The sequence below is a fragment of the Nycticebus coucang genome, chromosome 10 (genome assembly GCF_027406575.1).
Source record: "Nycticebus coucang isolate mNycCou1 chromosome 10, mNycCou1.pri, whole genome shotgun sequence".
NCBI classification, from domain to species: Eukaryota; Metazoa; Chordata; class Mammalia; order Primates; family Lorisidae; genus Nycticebus; species Nycticebus coucang.
In genome coordinates this window covers 15,343,463-15,365,301 of record NC_069789.1, presented here as the reverse complement: position 1 = coordinate 15,365,301, position 21,839 = coordinate 15,343,463, and the positions used below count along the sequence as shown (strand labels likewise).

At 40.3% G+C, this 21,839-nt stretch overlaps 1 pseudogene; it reads right to left on the bottom strand.

Annotated features, from left to right (window-relative positions):
- LOC128596340 (GPN-loop GTPase 3-like) overlaps positions 1–21,839 on the bottom strand; it is a 33,289-nt pseudogene that overhangs the window by 1,145 nt on the left and 10,305 nt on the right.

The following is a 21,839-nucleotide window of genomic DNA, read 5'->3' as shown; positions in this document are numbered from 1 at the left end:
TTTGAATTAGAAATATTGTGATCATGAGTTATGCTGATCATAGTTTATTATTGTTTATGGTCTTTGCTTTGAACCTTTATGTATGAAACTGTGGTTTTGAAATGGAAGGGCAGAACAGTGTCAGAGATGCTACTCTGACTATTCTCCAGAAGTGCTGGCCATATGATAAAAAAGCTTTTTAGACATAATCCTCATGTCTGCAGTTGGCTGATAGTGATGGGCATCCAGACCCTCTAGAAGAGGCACTAGCCTGGGGAAATCCTCAGTAAGGAGTTATCTCTCCATCCTATACACAGGAAAAATACTCAAAGAAAGCTTAGCAAAAAATATCAACACTTTCATTTCCCTCCTCTTTTTTTAACAGATACTTTGTATTGTCTAAAGGCTGGGGCCTTCACTGAAGGCTTGGGTCTTCTTTTTCCATGGGATAACTATTTAGTTTGGTGTGATGGACCCAAGGTTTTACATCTGATAATTTTAACGAGGTGTGAGTTGTTAGAGGTAATTCATAGAGTCTCTTCCATTTCTCTGCTTCCAAATGAGGCAAGGATCTGAAAGAGGTGAATTCATGCATAGCAGTTAGCATCTGACTCACTCGTTTGATGAAATTGCTTTAGTCTGCTTTCTTTACTCATGGTTATAATATCATATTTACCTCAAGAGGCTAGAAAGGGTCTTTTATAAATGATTCTGTAGGGATTTAACCTAAACCTGCTTTTAGGGGCTACCTTTATCCAGAGGAGGGCAAATGGCGACAACCAATTTCACTTTATATGGGTTTCTTGCTTCAATTCCAAAATGTAAGAATTGGCTTCCTTGATGGATTGTCTCTACTAGAAAGAGGTGGTCTGTCACCACTCTTGTAAAATGCCCAGGTCACCATAGATGTACTTATGGGTGCTATCAACCATGGCATGCCTGCTGATATGCTCAGTCTTTGCAGCTGACTGCCCACAGCATCCATCACCAACATGCCATTTTCCATGTGGTTGGCCTCATCCCTGTACTGCTGATGCTTATTATCCCATTGTCCTTGTCCTCAGAGCCCTGTTTCTGTTCTACCCTGGCATATGCTTGTTAGGAACTCAGCAAAGGCCTGCATGATGTAGGTGAAAAGCCTATATGCCTCTGTACCCACCATTCTGAGAGTGAGCAAGGACAAAGTCTTTCTTTACACAACCAGGAAGAAACTGAGGCAGAATTCTATTGAAGCCGTTAAGCCTGATCACTGAGGAGGTGAAATTCCTGTGATCAGATGCTGGCCCCAGAGGCTGAGGTGTGCAAGCATGTCATTGGTATGTCTTAGGAATCATGGGCTGTGTCTTAGGAAGATAGTGTTAACGGCCTCCAGATGGTGAAGGGCCCAGAGGGCAGGTGAAGAATCAACCTTTTCCCCCACAGCAGTCTTGTGACTTATTGGTTTACGGGAAAATGGCTAACAGCATGTTTTTCCAAGATTACTATTTTTAAATATAATAGAAAGTTTAGAAGAATGAGTATCAGTTGATCAGTAGATTAGCAGACTCCAGGGAAATGTTAATTTGTTTTTACAATTTACCTATGAAGTGATTGTGTGATTATTGATTAACAATGTGTATGTGCAGAATTGGCTGTATATGCCAGGTAGAAATAAAGAAGTTTGCTACTTGCCACCATAGGAGCTTGTAGTCCCCTTTATTGCATACTATTTTTTTTTTTTTTTGTAGAGACAGGGTCTCACTGTACCGCCCTCGGGTAGAGTGCCATGACATCACTTGGCTCACAGCAACCTCTAACTCTTGGGCTTCCGCGATTCTCCTGCCTCAGCCTCCGAGCAGCTGGGACTACAGGCGCCCGCCACAACGCCCGGCTATTTTTTTGTTGCAGTTTGGCCGGGGCTGGGTTTGAACCCGCCACCCTCAGTATATGGGGCCGGCGCCCTACTCACTGAGCCACAGGTGCCGCATTGCATACTATTTCAATAAGGAATACTCTATACAACAATAATCTATACTCTGCATCATCGACCACTTGAAAGAACCACATGCAACACATGACCTGGGCCAGTAGCTCCTGGCAGGAGCCTATCTCAAAGTGAGTTCCTTTGGAAAGATTCTGGTAGCTTAAGATGCCCCTCTTCATTTAGGTAGTACAAGCCTCTATCTAGCCTGAAAATGTATCTCCTAATACAAACCTGGGTGTCTTAGTGGAATTGCCAGTCACCAAAGGTGTGTTCCCATATGCAGGGCTTCCTGTGCAGTGAGTCACCTTTCTGTTCTTGGACTGCCCCAAGCAAATAAACAGTTTATTGCAAGTGGGATATTCTCAAGTAATAACCCACCAAATCCATTAAGAGCCATCATGCCCCTAATGTGTGCATTCATGCAGGTGCCCCAGAAGAGGCTGAACCAAGGCCTCAGGCAGGAGAATGAGTTCGTGACAATCCTGTCCCCATTTAAATATGCCATTGCACAGATTGAACCTTAATCTTTAGTTTTATAGAGGATCTAAATCTAGCCAGTGTATCAAGGCTCTGAGGAACTAATAATCTCCAGCAGTTTCCTTAGCACAGTGGTTCTCAACCCTCCTAATGCTGCAACCCTTTAATACAGTTCCTTATGTTGTGGTGACCACCAACCATAAAATTATTTTTGTTGCTACTTCATAACTCTAATTTTTCTAGTGTTATGAATTGTAATGTAAATATCTAATATGAGGGATATATTTTCATTGTTACAAATTGAACATAATTAAAGCATAGTGATTAATCACAAAAAATGTAATTATATAACATTATATAATAATATGTAATTATGTAACAGTCTTAATATAACAACAGTAAACTACATTGCTACATTTTGTGACAGTTTGCATAAAAAGCCAACATCAGTGGGAAGGTTGAGATTGCATATGTTTCACCAGATCAGAAATTCTCAGGGCAGTCTTTGCAAAAGCACAATGAAGATCATCTTCCACAATTCTACTTCTGTATTTAGATTTGATAACCAACAAATTGGAAAACCCTGTTTCACAAAGATATGTTGTTGGAAATGGAAGAAGAAGGTTCAACACAGTCTTAGACAGAACAAGATATGACTGTGAACACTTGATCCAGAATTTTGTAACTGGCAGTGTAGAGAAATCAGTTCTCACTGCATTGCTGTTAATAAGTTCAATGAACTCCTCTTGTGCTGTCTCAGGAACTTCCTCAACTTTGACTGGGAATGGACTTCTGGCAAATGCAAATGGGGTGTCAGGCAGATTTGGAAAGTATGATGAAATTTCGTCTGCAAGCATGTGCAGGTGTTCTTTCACAGAAATTATCATCATAATCCTTTTGTCTAGTTTAATGTCATGTTCCTCAAAGAAAGCAGGTAAGGTAGGCAACATGTAAATTTTATTTTCATCCATTTTTCTTTTTTTTTGCCAAAGCTGAAGTTTCATTTGGAATGATCAGATCTTTTCAGACAAATCAAGGCATGTTGCATTTGGTTCTTGTGGTGATAAATTTAACTCATTCAAGATGGCAAAGATGTCAACCAGATAAGCTATTTTCTGCAGTTCACTTTTATCACTGAAAAGTACTTTGAACTGCAGTCTTGCTTTCTGATTAAAAAACATTTTGAGTTCATCACGAAGCCCAAAATCATGTTTTAAAATTTTTCCTCTTGACAACCATCTCTGTGAAATAGCAGAGCATTATTCAGCGCATCCATCTCATCGCACCATTGTGAAAACAGCCGACTATTTAAAGTGCTTGCCTTTACAAAATTGACAGAACTTATGACACTTTTCATTACTTCTTGTAACTCTTGAGGCAGCATCTTAGTTGCTAATATTTGCCAATGAATCATACAGTGCATTCTGATGACTTTTGGTGACTCATTCAGTACCAAACATTGAAATCCAAATTGACATCCAAGCATAGCTGGAGCACCATCTGTGCAAACAACACAAACCTTTTCCCAAGAGATCTTATGCTCTTTCAGAAATGAACCAACTGTGTCAAATACATCACATGCAGTAGATGTCATTTCAAGAGGTTTGCAAAAAAGAAACTCATCTTTAAATTTTCCATCATTAATATACCTTATGTAAACCAGTAACTGTGAACAGTTTGCAACATCTGTAGATTCATCAAGCTGGATACTAAATATTGGAAGTGGAGCAGATTTAATTTCCTGGATTACCTGATCAAGAATATCAGCAGACATGTCATCTATTCTTCTGTGGACAGTGTGGTTAGATAAGGAAATTGCACTCAATTTTGTAACAAATTCATCTCTATCATAACTTGAACAATGTCTTTGACCACTGGCAACAGTAAATCCTCAGCAGTGATGTGAGGTTTCATAGCTCTGGTGATTCTGAGTGCCACCAAATATGAAGCTTCAACAGCTGCTACATTTTGTTTGTGGTACTTGCCACCAGTGTCAAGTCTGGCTTGAATCCATCAGATTTGCTTCTAAAATAGTTGGTATCCTTGCCAGCAAAGCTCAGATGCTTGCTATCAAAATGGCATTTTAGTTTGTTCGGCTTCATAGAAAGATATAACATATAGTGGTTTCTCAATTCCTGTTGTAATTATTGAGGTAAAACCGTACTGTAAAAAAATCCTCACTATATTTTTTCTTTCTTTCTTTTTTTTTTAGAGACAGAATCTCACTTTATTGCCCTTGGTATGGTGTCACAGCTCACAGCAACCTCCAACTCCTGTGCTTAGTTGACTCCTTTGCCTCAGCCTCTCGAATAGCTGGGACTACAGATGCCCACCACAACGCCCAGCTATTTTTTTTGTTGCACTTTGCCAGGGCTGGGTTTGAACCTGCCACCCTCGGTATATGGGGCCGGTGCCCTACCAGCTGAGCCACAGGAGTCACCCCTATATTTTCTTTTCTTAATGTTCTTCTCTACACGATCCATTATCATGGGATGGTTTGCCAATGAAAATAATATATGACAATAGCTTTAATAATACAAAAGATGATACATGGCATAGTTCAGTCAATACAGTTCATTAAAATTTGGTATATGGGGCCAGCGCCCTACTCCTTTGAGCCATAGGTGCTGCCCTGGACATATATATGTGTGTGTGTATATATATATACATATGCCATAGTTGACGATTTTACAGTACATGATTATAATTCATGAAGTGTCATTTTACCTCCAATATTGCTGCTTTATTTTTTCTTTCTTTCTTTTTTTCTTTCTTTTTTTTTTTTTTAGAGACAGAGTCTTACTTTATTGCCCTCAGTAGAGTGCCATGAGTAACCTCCAACTCCTGGGCTTAGGCAATTCTCTTGCCTCAGCCTCCCAAATAGCTGGGACTACAGGTGCCTGCCACAATGCCCGGCTATTTTTTTGTTGCAGTCTGGCCAGGACTGGGTTTGAACCCACCACCCTTGATATATGGGGCTGGTGCCCTACCCGCTGAGCCATAGGCACTGCCCCAATATTGCTGCTTTCAACACAGCAGCTGCTTTCTACACATGTGTGACTGGTCTGCATAAGTACATTATGGCGCCAACCCTGTCACATACACCTGTATTTGTATGGGGTGTTATGTGATGGGGTTGGCACAGTGATGTCATCACGCCTTGTATTGCATGTGGACGGACCACCTGGAGACGGATAGAGGAGTGATGTCTTGGTTCCTAAGACCATCAGGAATATGTATTTTCCAATGGTCTTAGGCGACCCTTGTGAAGGGGTTGTTTGACCCCCAAAGGGGTTGTGACCCACAGGTTAAGAACCATTGCCTAGCAGCTCTGCCAGTGGCCTGATTTCTTTTTGCAATGCTGGCCATCCATTTGGGTTCAGTTATGTGGGAAAGGGATCCTCAAACCTTAGATATCCCCTTAGCATAAGCATGACCATTTTAGTGAGATAGCACTTAAAGAAACAGGGCTGAGAATTGAGCCAAAGTTCAAACCACAGAACAGTGGCCACAAAGGAGGCCTAGAGATTGAACCATAGAACAATGGTTAAAGTCCTACGCCTCCAGTATATTCAGTTAGGGCAATCACTCCAGTAAGGTGGCAGAGTGTGGAATTTCCACCCCAATAATAGCTTCTCAGTAGGAGATAGTTCCTCCCATGGCTACCCCCCATCCACATTCTTGCTATATTTTGCTATAGCTTGATAAAGATGCTTGAAACCAGGAGGGGAAGGGCTGACCTTGGCTCACACTTCATTTCTATTCTTTCCCCTAATAAACTCCCTTTGTCCTGAGACTGGCCTCCTCTCCTTTCCTATAACCACCACCCCATTTCTATCCTATGCCTAACATCTTTTAAGCCATGGCCTATATTAGGGCCATTATTTCAGTGGCTTACTTAATATCCTTATTTTCTATCATCAGGAGCTCTCTTTCTTTCCAAATGGCACCACGGACATGCACAATGATAAAATATACTTAGAGTCTTCCTAATGTTTATCAGTTTCCTCTGGGTAACTGAAGAGCTCTGATTAAGGAATTGGCAACAAACATAGTCCTCGGTTGCAGTGCATTTGTGACCGCCACATATCCAGCTCTTTGCTGTTCATAAAGCTCTTCTGCCAGTGAAAAGATTCAAAGATTCATTCTTTTCAGCTGGTACAGGTGACAGGACTGAGAATAGACAAGTCTTTAATAACAACTCACAAGTAGTTGCTATTGCTCAGAGGCAGAGTCCATTTTCTTATAATATTGTTCAATGGCTTTGATGAGTATGACACTGGTTGTGGGATGTCCCCCAGCATCTACATGAAGACTCCAAGTCTCATTCCTTGTTTTTCTTGTTATTTATTAATTTATTCAAATTTTAGTTATTTTGAATGTTTAATTATACAAATAATACATTTTCAGTGTAGGAAAATCAGAAGATACAAATGAGCAATGATTTTATATGCTTCCAAAGTTTTCTCTTGGACATACATGAACATGTTATTCTAATTCCTGGCCCTGAAAAACAATACAAACAGTAAAAATAAGGTCAGACTAGCCTTAACTGTAGCAGAGGTAGTAATTTATGTTATATACAAATCCATGTGCAATCATCTCAATTTGAGCTTTTAAAATCTAAATTGTTGCTGTTGAAATAATACTAAAATATTATTCTTTAAATAGCAACAGTTTCAGAATAACTCAGAACTTGATTCAGACCTGCTTCTGATAAAGAGCCAAGTACCATTTTTCCATTAAAATAAGTATATATCTGCTATTGCATACTTTGAAGAGAAAAAAGAACGTTCTGCTGGTATGGTGACAGCTCTTCATATGTAGTTATTTTCTAGTATACTCTTCATCCACCCTGACATTCTTTTTCTTTCTTTCTTTTTTTTATTGTTAAATCATAGCTGTGTACATTAGTGCAATCACCTGTACCCATTCTAAGATGCACCATAGATGTGGCCCCATCTATTACCCTCCCTCCACCAAAACCTCCCCCCTCCCTTCCCCTTCCTTGGCCCTTTCCCCATAGTCTTAAGCTATAGTTGGATTATAGTCTTCATGTGAAAGCTATAATTTAGCTTCATAGTAGGGCTGAGTACATTGGATACTTTTTCTTCCATTCCTGAAATACTTTGCTAAGAAGAATATGTTCCAGCTCCATCCATGTAAACATGAAAGAGGTAAAGTCTCCATCTTTCTTTAAGGCTGCATAGTATTCCATGGTATACATGTACCACAATTTGCTAGTCCATTCGTGGGTCCATGGGCACTTGGGCTTCTTCCATGACTTAGCAATTATGAATTGGGCTGCAATAAACATTCTGGTACAGATGTCTTTGTTATATTGTGACTTTTGGTCTTCTGGGTATAAACCTAGTAAAGGAATTATAGGATAGAATGGTAGGTCTATTTTTAGGTCTCTAAGTGTTCTCCAAACATCCTTCCAGAAGGAATGTATTAGTGGGCATTCCCACCAGCAGTGTAGAAGTGTGCCCTTTCCTCTACATCCACACCAACATTTCTGGTTTTGGGATTTTGTTATGTGGGCTACTCTTACTGGGGTTAGGTGATATCTCAGAGTAGTTTTGATTTGCATTTCTCTGATGATTAAGGATGTTGAGCTTTTTTTTATGTGTTTGTAGATCTTGCGTCGGTCTTCTTTAGAGAAGTTTCTCTTCAAATCCCTTGCCCACCCTGAGATGGGGTCATGTGTTATTTTCTTGTTAATACATTTGAGTTCTCTGTGGATTCTGGTTATTAGACCTTTATCGGAGGTATAACCTAGAAATATTTTCTCCCATTCTGATGGCTGTCTGCTTGCTTTACTCACTATGTTCTTGGCTGTGCAGAAGCTTTTTAGTTTGATCAGGTCCCAGTAGTGTATTTTTGATACTGCTTCAATTGCCTGGGGAGTCCTCCTCATAAAATATTCACCCAGGCCAATTCCTTCAAGAGTTTTCCCTGCACTTTCTTCAAGTATTTTTATAGTTTCATGTCTTAAGTTTAAATCTTTTATCCAGTGAGAGTCTATCTTAGTTAATGGTGAAAGGTGTGGTTCCAGTTTCAATCTTCTACAGGTTGCCAGCCAGTTTACCCAGCACCATTTGTTAAATAGGGAATCTTTTCCCCATTGAATGTTTTTAATTGGCTTGTCAAAGATCAAATAATGGTAAGTAGCTGGATCCATCTCTTGGTTCTCTATTCTGTTCCAGACATCTACTTCTCTGCTTTTGTGCCAGTACCATGCTGTTTTGATCACTATGGATTTATAGTACAGTCTCAGGTCTGGTAGCATGATTCCTCCTGTTTTGTTTTTATTGCTCAGTAATGTTTTGGCTATTTGAGTTTTCTGATTCCATATAAAATGAAGTATTAATTTTTCAAGATCTTTAAAGTATGACAATGGAGCTTTAATAGGAATTGCATGAAAATTATATATTGGTTGAGCAGTATGGACATTTTAACAATGTTGATTCTTCCCAGCCATGAGCATGGTATGTTTTTCCATCTGTTAACATCTTCGGCTATTTCTTTTCTTAGAGTTTCATAGTTCTCTTTGTAGAGATCTTTCATGTCCTTTGTTAGGTATACTCCCAAATATTTCATCTTCTTTGGCACTACTGTGAAAGGAATAGAGTCCTTGACTGTTTGTTCGGCTTGGTTATTGTTGGTATATATAAAGGCTACAGATTTATGGGTGTTGAATTTGTAGCCTGAGACATTGCTATATTCCTTTATCACTTCTAAAAGTTTTGTAGTAGAATCCCTAGTGTTTTCCAGATATACGATCATATCATCTGCAAAGAGTGAAAGTTTGATCTCTTCTGACCCTATGTGGATACCCTTGATCACCTTTTCTTCCCTAATTGCAATGGCTAAAACTTCCATGACAATGTTAAAGAGCAATGGAGACAATGGGCAACCTTGCCTGGTTCCTGATCTAAGTGGAAATGATTTCAATTTAACTCCATTCAATACAATATTGGCTGTGGGTTTGCTGTAGATGGCCTCTATTAGTTTAAGAAATGTCCCTTCTATACCAATTTTCTTAAGTGCTCTGATCATGAAAGGATGCTGGATATTATCAAAAGCTTTTTCTGCATCAATTGAAAGAATCATATGGTCTTTATTTGTAAGTTTGTTTATGTGTTGAATTACATTTATAGATTTATCTATATTGAACCAGCCTTGAGACCCTGGGATAAGTCCGACTTGGTCATGGTGTATAATTTTTTTGATGTGTTGTTGGATTCTGTTTGTTAGGATCTTATTGAGTATTTTAGCATCTATATTCATTAGTGATATTGGTCTATAATTTTCTTTTCTTGTTGGGTCTTTCCCTGGTTTGGGGATGAAGGTGATGTTTGCTTTGTAGAATGTGCTGGGTAATATTCCTTCTTTTTCTATATTTTGGAAGAGGTTTAGTAGTATAGGTACTAGTTCTTCTTTAAATGTTTGGTAGAATTCTGACGTAAAGCCATCTTGTCCTGGGCTTTTCTTTTTAAGGAGATTTTGTATAGTTGATGTTATTTCTGAACTTGATACAGGCCTGTTCAACATTTCCACTTCGTTCTGGCTAAGTCTTTGTAGGTGGCGTGCCTCCAGGTATTGGTCGATTTCTTTCAGATTTTCATATTTCTGAGAGTAGAGTTACTTGTAGTATTCGTTAAGGATTTTTTTAATTCTGAGGGGTCTGTTGTTATTTCATCATTACCATTTCTGATTGATGAAATTAGAGATTTTACTCTTTTTTTCCTGGTTAGGTTGGCCACAGTTTTATCTATTTTATTGATCTTTTCAAAAAAACAGCTTTTGGATTTATTGATCTGTTGTATAATTCTTTTGTTTTCAATTTCATTTAATTCTGCTCTGATTTTGGTTATTTCTTTTCTTGTGCTGCATTTGGGGTTGAAGTGTTCTTCTTTCTCCAGTTGCTTGAGATGTTGCCTTAAGTTATTGACTTCCTCTCTTTCCATTTTCTTGAGGAAGGCTTGCAGTGCTATGAATTTCCCTCTTAGGACTGCCTTTGCAGTATCGCAGATGTTCTGGTAATTTGTGTCTTGATTGTTGTTTTGTTCCAAAAATATGGTGATTTCCTTCTTAATCTCGTCTATAACCCATGTATCCTTCACCATAGGTTGTTTAGCTTCCATGTTTTAGTATGGGTATGCAGGTTCCTGTTGTTATTTAGTTCAACTTTTATTCCATGATGGTCTGAGAAGATGCAAGGAATACTTTCTATTTTTTTTAATTTGCTGAGGTTAGATTTGTGGCCGAGGATGTGGTCTATTTTGGAGTATGTTCCGTGGGCTGATGAGAAGAATGTGTATTCAGTTTTTTGGGGATGAAATGTTCTGTAGATGTCTGGTAAGTCCAGATGTTGAATGGTTGAGTTTAAATCTAAAATTTCTTTGCTTAGCTTCTTTTTAGAGAATCTATCCAGGACTGCTAAAGGGGTGTTAAAATCTCCAACTACTATGGAAGTGGAGGAAATCGAGTTGCTCATGTCTGTTAGAGTTTCTCTTATAAATTGAGGTGCATTGTGGTTGGGTGCATAAATATTAATAATTGAGATCTCATCATATTGAGTATTACCTTTAAGAAATATGAAGTGTCCATCCTTATCCTTAATTATTTTGGTTGGTTTAAAGCCTATTGCGTCTGCGAACAGGTTTGCAATGCCTGCTTTTTTCTGCTTTCCATTTGCCTGGAATAAAGGTGACCATCCCTTCACCTTGAGTCTATACCTGTCTTTTAATGTAAGATGCGATTCTTGGATGCAGCAGATATCTGGCTTGAGTTTTTGTATCCAGTCCGCCAACCTATGCCTCTTTAAAGGACAATTTAAACCATTCACATTAATTGAGAGTATTGATAAGCCACCCTGGCATTCTTGAAAATATTCATTAAACATAGAGGAAGACTTATCTTCACATTCCTTTGGTTCTTTAAATTCCAAGTTTTCACTGTATTAAATGGCAAAATCAATATGCTCTAATACAATTTCATGCTTTCTTCCTCAGACTGAGTATAAGGTAAATATCAAACCATGCTATAGTGATCAATCAGTCCTCATATAGCATTAGTCAAGTTTTTTAATTTTTTGTCTTTTTTTTTTTTTTAGAAACAAAATCTCACTTTGTTGCCTTCAGTAGAGTGTTGTGGCATCAAAGCTCACAGCAACCTCCAGCTCTTGGGTTTAGGTGATTCTCTTTCCTCAGACTCCTGAGTAGCTGGGACTACTCAGCACCCACCACAATGCCCAGTTATTATTTTTTTTTTTTGCAGTTTGGCTGGGGCCGAGTTCTAACCCACCACTCTTGGTATATGGGGCCGGTGCCCTACTCAATGAGCCACAGGCGCCACCCTACAGATAATTTTATTCAATTTTACTTTAAGGCAACAACAAGCTAAGCAAGCAGATAACCTACACGTTGGGAAAGGATATTTGCATATTTGAATCAGACAAAAGCTTGATAACTAAGATCTACAGAGAACTCAAATAAACATAAAAAGAGTCAACAGTCCTTTAGATCATGGGGCAAGAGAGATGAATAAAACTTTCTCTAAAGAAGACACACAAATGGCTAATAAACATATGAATCTTTTGCTCCTTATAGTCCTTGTAAAATCTTCTAACAAAGAATACCTGTCTGCATCTAGAAATTTCTCAATTTCCTTTTTTGCTTTCTTACTCATTAGATCCATTTTTGTCATGATGTTAACTTGTGGAATTTCTAGAGAGATCATGACACCCCAGGCTGCAAAATGGCAGAAATAAATTTGAATGACTCCACCATGAGCTGAGAATCAACAAGAAAAACTCCACAGACTCAGAACTCCCACTACTCCAGAACCTGCACTAGATGTTTCATCATAGGCAGATGAGTGTACAACTCAGTCTGACCTGGACAGTCAAAAAGGATGCAGTTATCCTCTACATGGCCAAGACATCTCTCTAGCCAGTCAAAAATATTGGCAAAGTAGTCCATGCAAAATACTCATTCTTCATTGGTACTGAACCTCCAAGAATCATCCTCCATCACATTATCCACTTCAATCAGTTCCCGAATGTCAGCTATCACAGAGTAGTTGAAGTTTTCTGCTGTTGGATCTAGGTTTACAACTTGGAATGCCCAGGTGAGGGCTTCACACAATAGGTGTTCTTCCAGCTGGCTGTGGGACCCATGACAAGCTACACGTAGTGAGGTATGTAGGCTCTCTGGCTTTCTGGAGCTGCCAGCCACACTTCTTTCAGCTTTTGTGGTTTGGCCACTAGTATTATTTAACTTCTTTCTGTAAGACAGGTAACTCCAAAGTGGAGGAAGTAATAAGACTTTGCATTAGTTTTTCAAAGTCATCTTGATAGTCTGTGGTTCAGATTAGGGGCCCCACATCTTTCCCTTTCAGGGTCCCATACAAGGGCTTAACCATATTGGTCTAATGTTTGGGCTAATTTGGAATTCCAGATAACTAAGGTGCTGTTTGTAAATCTGTCCAACTGCAGATTCTGCAAGTCCCTTGCTAAGCTCTCATATAACAGGACAGGAGAGTTATTTTATTTTATTGTTCTCTTCCTTATGATATTCTTTTTTTATCATCATTATTATTTTTATTTTGGATTAATATAAGAATATAGACAATTAGATTATATTGTTTGCATTTGTTAGGTTTTGTCTAAGTTGTAGTTGAGTCCTTAACCTAGGAGGTGTGCCATATACCCTTACATTGTACCCATTAGGTGAAAACTTAACTTTCTGCCTCCCTCCCCTCTTCTCTCCCTCCAATTTAACTTGATTGCACTTTTCTCTCATGTGGGCCTGTTACTGTTCATCTACTAGTTTTAAATTAGTATTGAGGACATATGTTTCTTCCTTTTCCATTCTTGAGGTAAAGAGAATGTTCTTTTCTTTTTTTTTTTTTTTTTTAATAAACAACAAAGAGAAAGTTTAGAGGACTTCCAAAGAGTGTTGAAAGTGGGTCCCTCTCATGACGGAGAGGTGAGAGAGATGAAGACGCAAAGGCAGTACAGAAGTATAAGTACTTCTTTGAAATTGGTTGCAACTTTTTCATAGGCTTCTCTGTGCCCTCAGGTATTATTGTTTTTTTCCTATTGGTCATTGATTATTGCCTTTCTATTGTTAATTGGTTACCTAGGTTACCTTATGCTCACATCCTTATGGGCCCTCCAGATTTCCTGGTTCCACAGACCAAGCTTCCCTTCCACTCCCCTTGAAGTTCCTTTCTGTTTTTTTTTTTTTTTTTGGCCAGGGCCGGGTTTGAACCAGCCACCTCCAGCATATGGGGCCAGCGCCCTACTCCTTCGAGCCACAGGCGCCACCCTGAAGTTCCTTTCTGAATGTCTCTTTTTATTCCCTCCCTGAAGAGATATGGCTCTGAAATATTGAAGGGAAAATAGAAAACAACTGCTCTTAGCTACTTCCTGTTATCAAAAGCGGGCTTGGCCTACCTGTTGGACCATCCTCACGTTCACTACTCTAAAGGGGTTTTGGAGGTCAGAAGTTTCTGGCCACTTGGTCAATAGGTTCTGTTAGGTAATTGTCCCAGAGAAAGCCCCTTCCTGACGGACTAACCAAGATTAGCTGTCTCACTCTTAAAGTTACAGCTACCCGCTGAAAATTTCAAACTTATGACCTGCCCCTAAGGGCTCTTCCCACCAAAGCAGTAACACCTTATTGGCTATTCTACCATCCCATCACCATTCTAAGACTTTCCCTAATGGAACCTATATAGCTCACTCTCTCACTCTCTCTCTCTCCCCATTCCCCCTTCCCCTCTCCCTTCCTCTCTCACTTTCTCTTCTCTCCTCTCTCTCTCTCTCTTATTTTCTCTCCTCCTTGGTGCTGCTCTGCAGTATCCCTCCCTCGCCAATAAAAAGCTTTCCTACAAGCCTTGGTGGTCTGTGAGATCTCTGCCGGTTGAGTGCCCCCCTTTCAGGTTCTGTGAGTATTTGCTGGAATCTTTGCCTACCATCATCTTAATGTGGAACTGTTGGAGTCTGGAAGACATAAACTTGGATCTAATGTGGAATCTGGGGAATGCAGGTGTCATCTGAGAGTCTTTTTCCTGGGGCTTTTGTACCAGAAAAAACTTGAAGTTTTTTCCTTTCCAGGTTCTACTGCACCAGAAAAGATGTTTGTGTCAGGGCTTCTGTTTCTCTGAACCCAGTTAATCTGGTTTGATTATTAGGCTGAACTAGAAAGTTCAACCAAGGCATGGTAGTAATTGAAAGCAAAAATGAATGGGAACAGAAAATAAAACTGGAGCAGGACAAGCTGTAGAGGAATGGATACTATGCTTGCAAAGGACAGTTACTGATTCTTATCACATTAAAAGGAAACGCTGAGAACAGGGCAGTCTCCTGGCAATCCAAGAGACATTTTGTGACTTGGGGGCAATCCCCCAAGTAACTCAGTGTTCCAGAATGAGATAAGATTGGTCACTCTCTAGTAAGCATTTGTTAAACAAGGATGCTTAGTACTTCCTCATGAGGGTTGTGGGGAAAGAACACATGAGGAGAGCACATGACAATCATTATGCATGCAGCCCTCATATGGAATTACCTTAACTCTCCACACCAGGTGTGTATAACCATAATAAATAGCTGTTGTGGCGGTGGCTCTGGGCTACCCTGCACTTAAGGTTAGCCTGCCTCCCGCAAGCTTGTACTTCTAATCTGTGTCACGCCAGGTTCCTTCCTGTGGCAACTGAGACCAGGGCCTTAGGGGTCATGACAACAAGCATCATGAATAGCAAGCAAAAGTAACATGTACAAGTCTCAGTATAACAGAAACATTTTATTTAAGAAGAATAAAGAGAAAGTTTAAATCACTTCCAGAGAAAGTTGGAAGTGGGTCCCTCCCATGATGGAGAGAAGGTGAGAGAGAACAAGAAGAATGTTCTTTAACTCCACCCAGGAAAACACAAGAGATATAAAATCTCCAGCTTTTTAATGACTGAATAGTAATGTGATGCCTCGGTATTTGTTTACATTTCTTAAAATTGTATTGTGTCCCGACCCGCGGGACAGCAACAGGGGGCCGCAGGAACCACCTAAAGGAGAAAAACAAACAAGGGGTGCGAGAAAGGGAGACAAGACAGTTTTCTGATCAAGTCTCCCTTTATTGAAAAAACGTGTGCCTTATAAGCATTACGGGGAAGGTGGGTGGGTCTTGTTGGGAGGTTCAGAGGAGTTGTTAACTGGGGATTAGCTAGAGAAAGTAAGATGGGGCATAAGGTGATTGGTTGGCTAGTTGCCAGGTAAAGTTACCGGGAAAAGGTAAAACTGTTTTTTTACTTAAAAAGGAAGTAAGGCCAAGCTGTACCTTATATGGCTTCCGACATCTCCTCCCTTTTTGTTTTAAGGAGGTGGGCATTAACCGAGAGAGGGAGTAGTGACCTGGCTCCTCTCGTGGATTTCCCAGATCCACATTTGTTATTTGCAGTATCTTTTGGAGAGGAGAGGTAAGCGAAATTTTTGATACCAACCTCTATGCAAGCCAGGTTTGCTCTCAGAGAAAAATCAGAGGGGGTCTGATCCTTCATTTGACTTCTCCTTGGGATCGGGAGGTCGAAGGATTGTGGGACCTTCTCTTGCAATGCCTTGCTGTGCACTCAACTCGGTGCCCATACCCTTTTTTCCTTTTATTAGGAATGGGTAAGTGTACCTCTGATCTATACACTGCCCTCATTATGAGGGGAAGCCATGAGAGTCGGTTTCTTGGTCAGACAGAGCCAGGCGATCGTAGTGAATTTGAATTGGTTTTGCTAGGGCAGAGTCTATTTGTTGTTTAATGAAAGTGGTGACCTTTTTGAATAGCCAGGGGCCGAAGGAAAGGACTAATAGAAAACCTAATAGGGGGCCTAGGAGTGGGAGGAGATAAGGAAGAAGTCCATTGAGTCCTGACCAAAGGGGGTTATCACGAAGTTCCTTTCTTCTTTCTTCAAGCTGGTCTTGCAGGTTTTTTATCTTGTCTCGAACAATGCCTGACTTGTTGGCGTAGAAGCAGCATTTTTCCTGTAAAGCCAAACAGATACCTCCCTGCTCTGCCGTGAGGAGATCTAAGCCTCTACGGTTTTGTAGGACTACTTCTGCTAGGGAGTCTATTTGATCTTGAAGATCGTGAATTGTTTCAGAAAGAGCTGAGACATCCTCTATTAGTTGATGAGACAGTTTGTGGTAGGAATGTATAGATATTCCTGTTCCGGTAACTCCTGTGGCTACTGCTGTAGTGATGCCTAGTCCTGCTATTAGTGGGATAAGTTGAATAGCTCTTTTACAGCGTGGATGTCCAGCTATATAATCAGGACTGGGGAGAGGAACAGGTTGATCTCCTAGTATAATAGAGATATCAGGGAGTAGTTGGGCGGTTACGCAATAGCCTGTCCAGTTACCTGGTAGGGCCATGTAGGCCAAATTTCCTCTGCATACAAAAACATGTCCTGGAGGGGGGCACCGGTGTGAGGTGATGTTAGAAATGGAGGAGCAGTTTGTGAAGGTGATGCTTCCTAAGTCTACATCATAATCATTGTTCTGGGGAGGTTTGTATATACAAGGGGTTTGTGTAAATTCTATAGGTTGGACTCTAAAAGGTAGACTGTCGCTACAGTTTAGATGTGAGTTGTTTAGATGTGAAGTGGAGGTGTTTGTTAGTAGGGCTAGGGGCATAGGTGTGCCAAGAGTTAGACATAGCCAGCAGTTTGCCGTGAGGGTTGGGTTGGAATTATTTAAAGCTTTGAAAGTGGCTTCTAAAATATCAGAGGTTTGGATGTCGAGATCTATGTCTCGAGATTTAGGTAAAGCTAAGGGGTGGTATTGTAGGGGAGTATATTTTTCTTTAATTATTTTTTCAATTTGTTTTTGGACCACATCTTCTCTTACCCTATCTGATGGCCCACCGCCATCAGATGTGTGAATTGGTGGTTTTAGTGGCCAGCAAACATTTTTGCCAATAGTGCCTAAACAGGAGGCTTGGGCATATTTGGAGTGTCCCAGGTTATGAGTAGAATCAAGCTCACCTCCAAAGGAGCCAGAATAAGTTCTTTGTAAAATGGCTGTTAGATATGTGTTGCCGTTTGTGTGGGTGCACTGTTGGACACTATTGTAGCACATAGAGTGCATTTGATCGGTTATTTCGCACTCCGTGGGACAAGGTCCTGGTTTGTTTTGAACTGGGAGTATTATTTTGGGTGCATTAACACACTGCCAGTTTTGTTTATGTCCTCCTCCTACCTGTGACGTGAAAGTTAAATAGGCGGTTTTGCCGCTGCAATCAACTTGGCTAGTATGGGAGGTGGGTATTATTGTAGTTGTTCCTCCCTTACAGTCACAAGGTGCCCCATATAGTTTTTGGAGTTTTAAGAGCGTTGTCGGGGCTGTTCGGAGGTTTAGGGGAAACCGGGGGGTTGTCAGGAATTTCTACCGTGACAAAGGGGCAGGTGGAAGGAGGGCGAGAAGCCTCTTTAAGGACTTCTTCTCCTACCTTGATGACATCTCGAATGTCAGGATCTAGTGAATGAACTTTTAACATGTCGTGAATTAAATTCCAGTAGGAAAAGGCTGTAACTGGGACTTTGTCAGGACCAAAGGTGTGGTAAAAGTCCTGCAAGGCATCTCCTACTTGTTCCCAGCGTTTTTGGCTGATTGTTCCCTCTAAAGGGAACTAGGGGCAGGTTTCATGAATAAAATTAAAAAATTCTTTAAGGTCCTTTCTTTTAAACCTTACTCCTCGCACTCTGAGTGATCCTTTGAGTCCATCAAGGAACATTTCATGTGTACTAAGCGAATTCCCCATTATGTTGGCTGGATGGCTCTCTCAGGATCTCGGTTCACGCAAGTCTCCAGTCGACTCGGAATTTAAGTTTCTCTGTGACCACTCTCCCTGTGCCTTACAATCTCTGCTCGCGTGTCATAGGTTGGCAGGTATAATCCGCCTGCTCGGACCCTCTCAGGCAGGACAGCTGCCTACTGCCCTCAGGCTTAGCCTTTGGGAGGCAGTGTCCCTGGGAGTGCCCTTGAGGTGGACGACTGTGTAAGACGTAGCGAGCTCAGAGTTTGTTAGAGAGTGTTAGGCAGAAAAACTAGTCCAAGTGTTTTGGAGTTCTCACTGCCAAAACGGGTACCTCTCGTCCTTCCCCGCTTTGGCCCTGTGAGCTTGGTAAGTGAATTAGATCCGGGAGAGCCAATAATAACCGCCAAGACAAAGGGGTGAAATGTTTGAAATCTTGTAAGTTATCGTTTGCCTACCTTCTCTTCTGATCCGTCTCACGGTGGGTGAACTGAGGCGATCTGAATGGGGAGTGCACGCGGGTCCTCGCTGCAGCTCCGAAGGGTGCCCGGCGGGGCTTCCGTAGGCAAGCGTTCTCCAGGGGGTCTCGATCACCCCTTGTTGGGCGCCAGGATGTCCCGACCCGCGGGACAGCAATGGGGGGCCGCAGGAACCACCTAAAGGAGAAAAACAAACAAGGGGTGCGAGAAAGGGAGACAAGACAGTTTTCTGATCAAGTCTCCCTTTATTGAAAAAACTTGTGCCTTATAAGCATTACGGGGAAGGTGGGTTGGTCTTGTTGGGAGGTTCAGAGGAGTTGTTAACTGGGGATTGGCTAGAGTAAGTAAGATGGGGCATAAGGTGATTGGTTGGCTAGTTGCCAGGTAAAGTTACCGGGAAAAGGTAAAACTGTTTTTTACTTGAAGAGGAAGTAAGGCCAAGCTGTACCTTATATGGCTTCCGACAGTATTGGCTATTCAGTTTTTTTTCTGGTCCATATGAAACAAAGTACTATTTTTTTCAAATTCTTCAAAGTTTGATCTTGGTGTTTTGATGGGGACTGCATTAAATCTGTAGATTGCTTTGGGCACTATGGACATATAACAATATTGATTCTTCCCAGCCATGACCAATGTTATGTTCTTCCATTTTTGTTTGTTTGTGACAGAGTCTCACTTTGTTGCCCTGGGTAGAGTGCCATGGTGTCACAGCTCACAGCAACCTCAAACTCTTGGGTTTAAACAATTGTCTTGCCTCAACCTCCCAAGTAGCTGGGACTATAGGCACCTGCCACAATACCTGGCTATTTTTAGAGGTGGGGTCTCACTCTAACTCAAGCTGTTCTCAAACCCATGAGTTCAAGCAGTCCACCCACTTTGGCCTCTCAGAGTGCTAGGATTATAGGCATGAGCCAAAAACCCTTGGTCCTGTTCTCCCATTTGTTAATATCTCCTGCTATTTCTTTTCTCAGGGTATCATAGTCCTCTTTATATAGATTCTTTATGTTTAGGTATATTCCCAGGTATTTCATTTTCTTTGAATCTACTGTGAAGGGTATTGTGTCTTTGATTTGATTTTCAGCTTGACTGTTATTGGTGTATTTGAAAGCTACTGATTTATGCACATTGATTTTTTTTTTTTTTTTTTTGAGACAGAGTTTCACTTTATTGCCCTCAGTAGCTCACAGCAACTTCAAACTCTTGGGCTTAAGTGATTCTCTTACCTTAGTCTCCCAAGTAGCTGGGCTACAGGCACCCACCACAATGTCCAAATGGTTTGTTTGTTTGTTTGTTTGTTTTTGGTTGTAGTTGTTATCATTGTTTGGCAGGCCCAGGCTGGATTTGAACCCACCAGCTCCGGTGTATGTGGCTGACGCCCTGGCCACTGGGCTACAGGCACCAAGCCATATGCACATTGATTTTACATCCTAAGATGTTACTGTGTTCTTTTTTTGTTTCGGGTTCATCGAATGTACAAAGAATTAGGTAACACTGATGGCATTTGTTAGGTAAAGACCCTCTTATAATTGTGTTCTTCCCCCAAGAGGTGTGCCATACACCGTGACCCCCCATACTTCTCCTTCTCTCCTTCTTCCCCTCTCCCTGCTCCCTCATTCTCCTGCCCTCCACCTTGAAGTGATTTGAGTTTTTCTCTTATGAGGGTATGTATTAGGTCATCTACTGGCTTCATATTAGGGTAGGAGTCTTATGGTTGTATTCTGGAGTTTTCTAACTATAAGATCATATCATCAGTAGATTGAAAGTTTGACCTCCTCTGTTCCTTTTGGATATAATTGATATCCTTCTTTTGCCTTATTGTATTGGATAGGACTTCAGCACTATGTTTAATAGTTCTGGACCTATGTTTAATAGTGGACATCCTTGTCAGGTTCCAGTTCTACATGGAAATGCTTTCAGTTTTTACTCCATTCAGTATGATATTGGCTATGGGGTTTATTGTAGATGGCTTCTATCAGTTTAAGAAATGTCCCTTCTATGCCTATTTTCTTGGGTCCTTGTCAGAAAAGGATGCTGAATTTTGTCAAATACTTTTTGTGTCTATTGTGAGGATCATATGGTGTTTGTTTTTGCTTCTGTTTATGTGGTGAATTGCATTTATGGATTTGCATACGTTGAAGTAATCTTCCATCCTCAGAATAAAGCTCACCTGATTATGATGTATAATTTGTTTAATGTACAGATACAGTCTATTTGCTAGGATTTTACTGAGTATGTTTGCATTGATATTCATTAATGACATTGGTCTGTAGTTTTCCTTGTTTGTTGTGTCCTTTCCTGCTTTTGGTATCAGGGTGATATTTGATTCATAAATAAGGAGTTAGGAAGAGTTCCTTTCTTCTCAGTGTTTTGGAATAGATTCTGCAATATATGTACAAGCTCTTCTTTGAAGGTTTGTTAGAATTCTGGTGAAAAATTATCTGGTCCAGGACTTAGTTTTATTGAGAGGTTTTTTTTTTTTTTTTTTTTTTTTTATTGTTGCAGTTTCAGTGCTTGATACTGGCCTTTCAAGGGTTCTGTTTCTTCCTAGTTAAGTCTAGGGAGCTAGTGTGATTCCAGTTATTGGTCCATTTCCTCCATATTTTCAAATTTCTGGGCATAGAGTTTTGGGGTTTTATTTTTTTGTTTGTATGTTTGTTTGTTTTGTTATATTTTATTTCATTTGGTAGTAATCAGTGATGATCTTTTGTATCTCTGTGATATTTGTTGTTTTCCCATTTTGTGTTTCTGATTGAAGTTATTAGAGATCTTTGTTTTCTGTTTCTAATTAATCTGGTCAAAGGTTTATTGATTTTATTTATCTTTTCAAAGAACCAACTTATTGTTCTGTTAATCTTCTGTATGTTTCTTTTGTTCTTGATTTCATTTAATTCTGAACTAATTTTGGTTATTTTTTTTTTCTTCTGCTAAGTTTGGGATTGGATTGCTCTTCCTTTTCCAGTTCCTTGATATGATTCGTTAGGCTGTTGATTCATACTCTTTCTATTTTTTGGATGTAGGCATTTAGGGTGATACATTTCCCTCTTAGGACTGCTTTTTCAGTACCCCACATGTTTCGATAGCACCTGGTTTTACTGTCATTTTGTTTTAAGAATCTAACGACTTCCTTTTTTATCT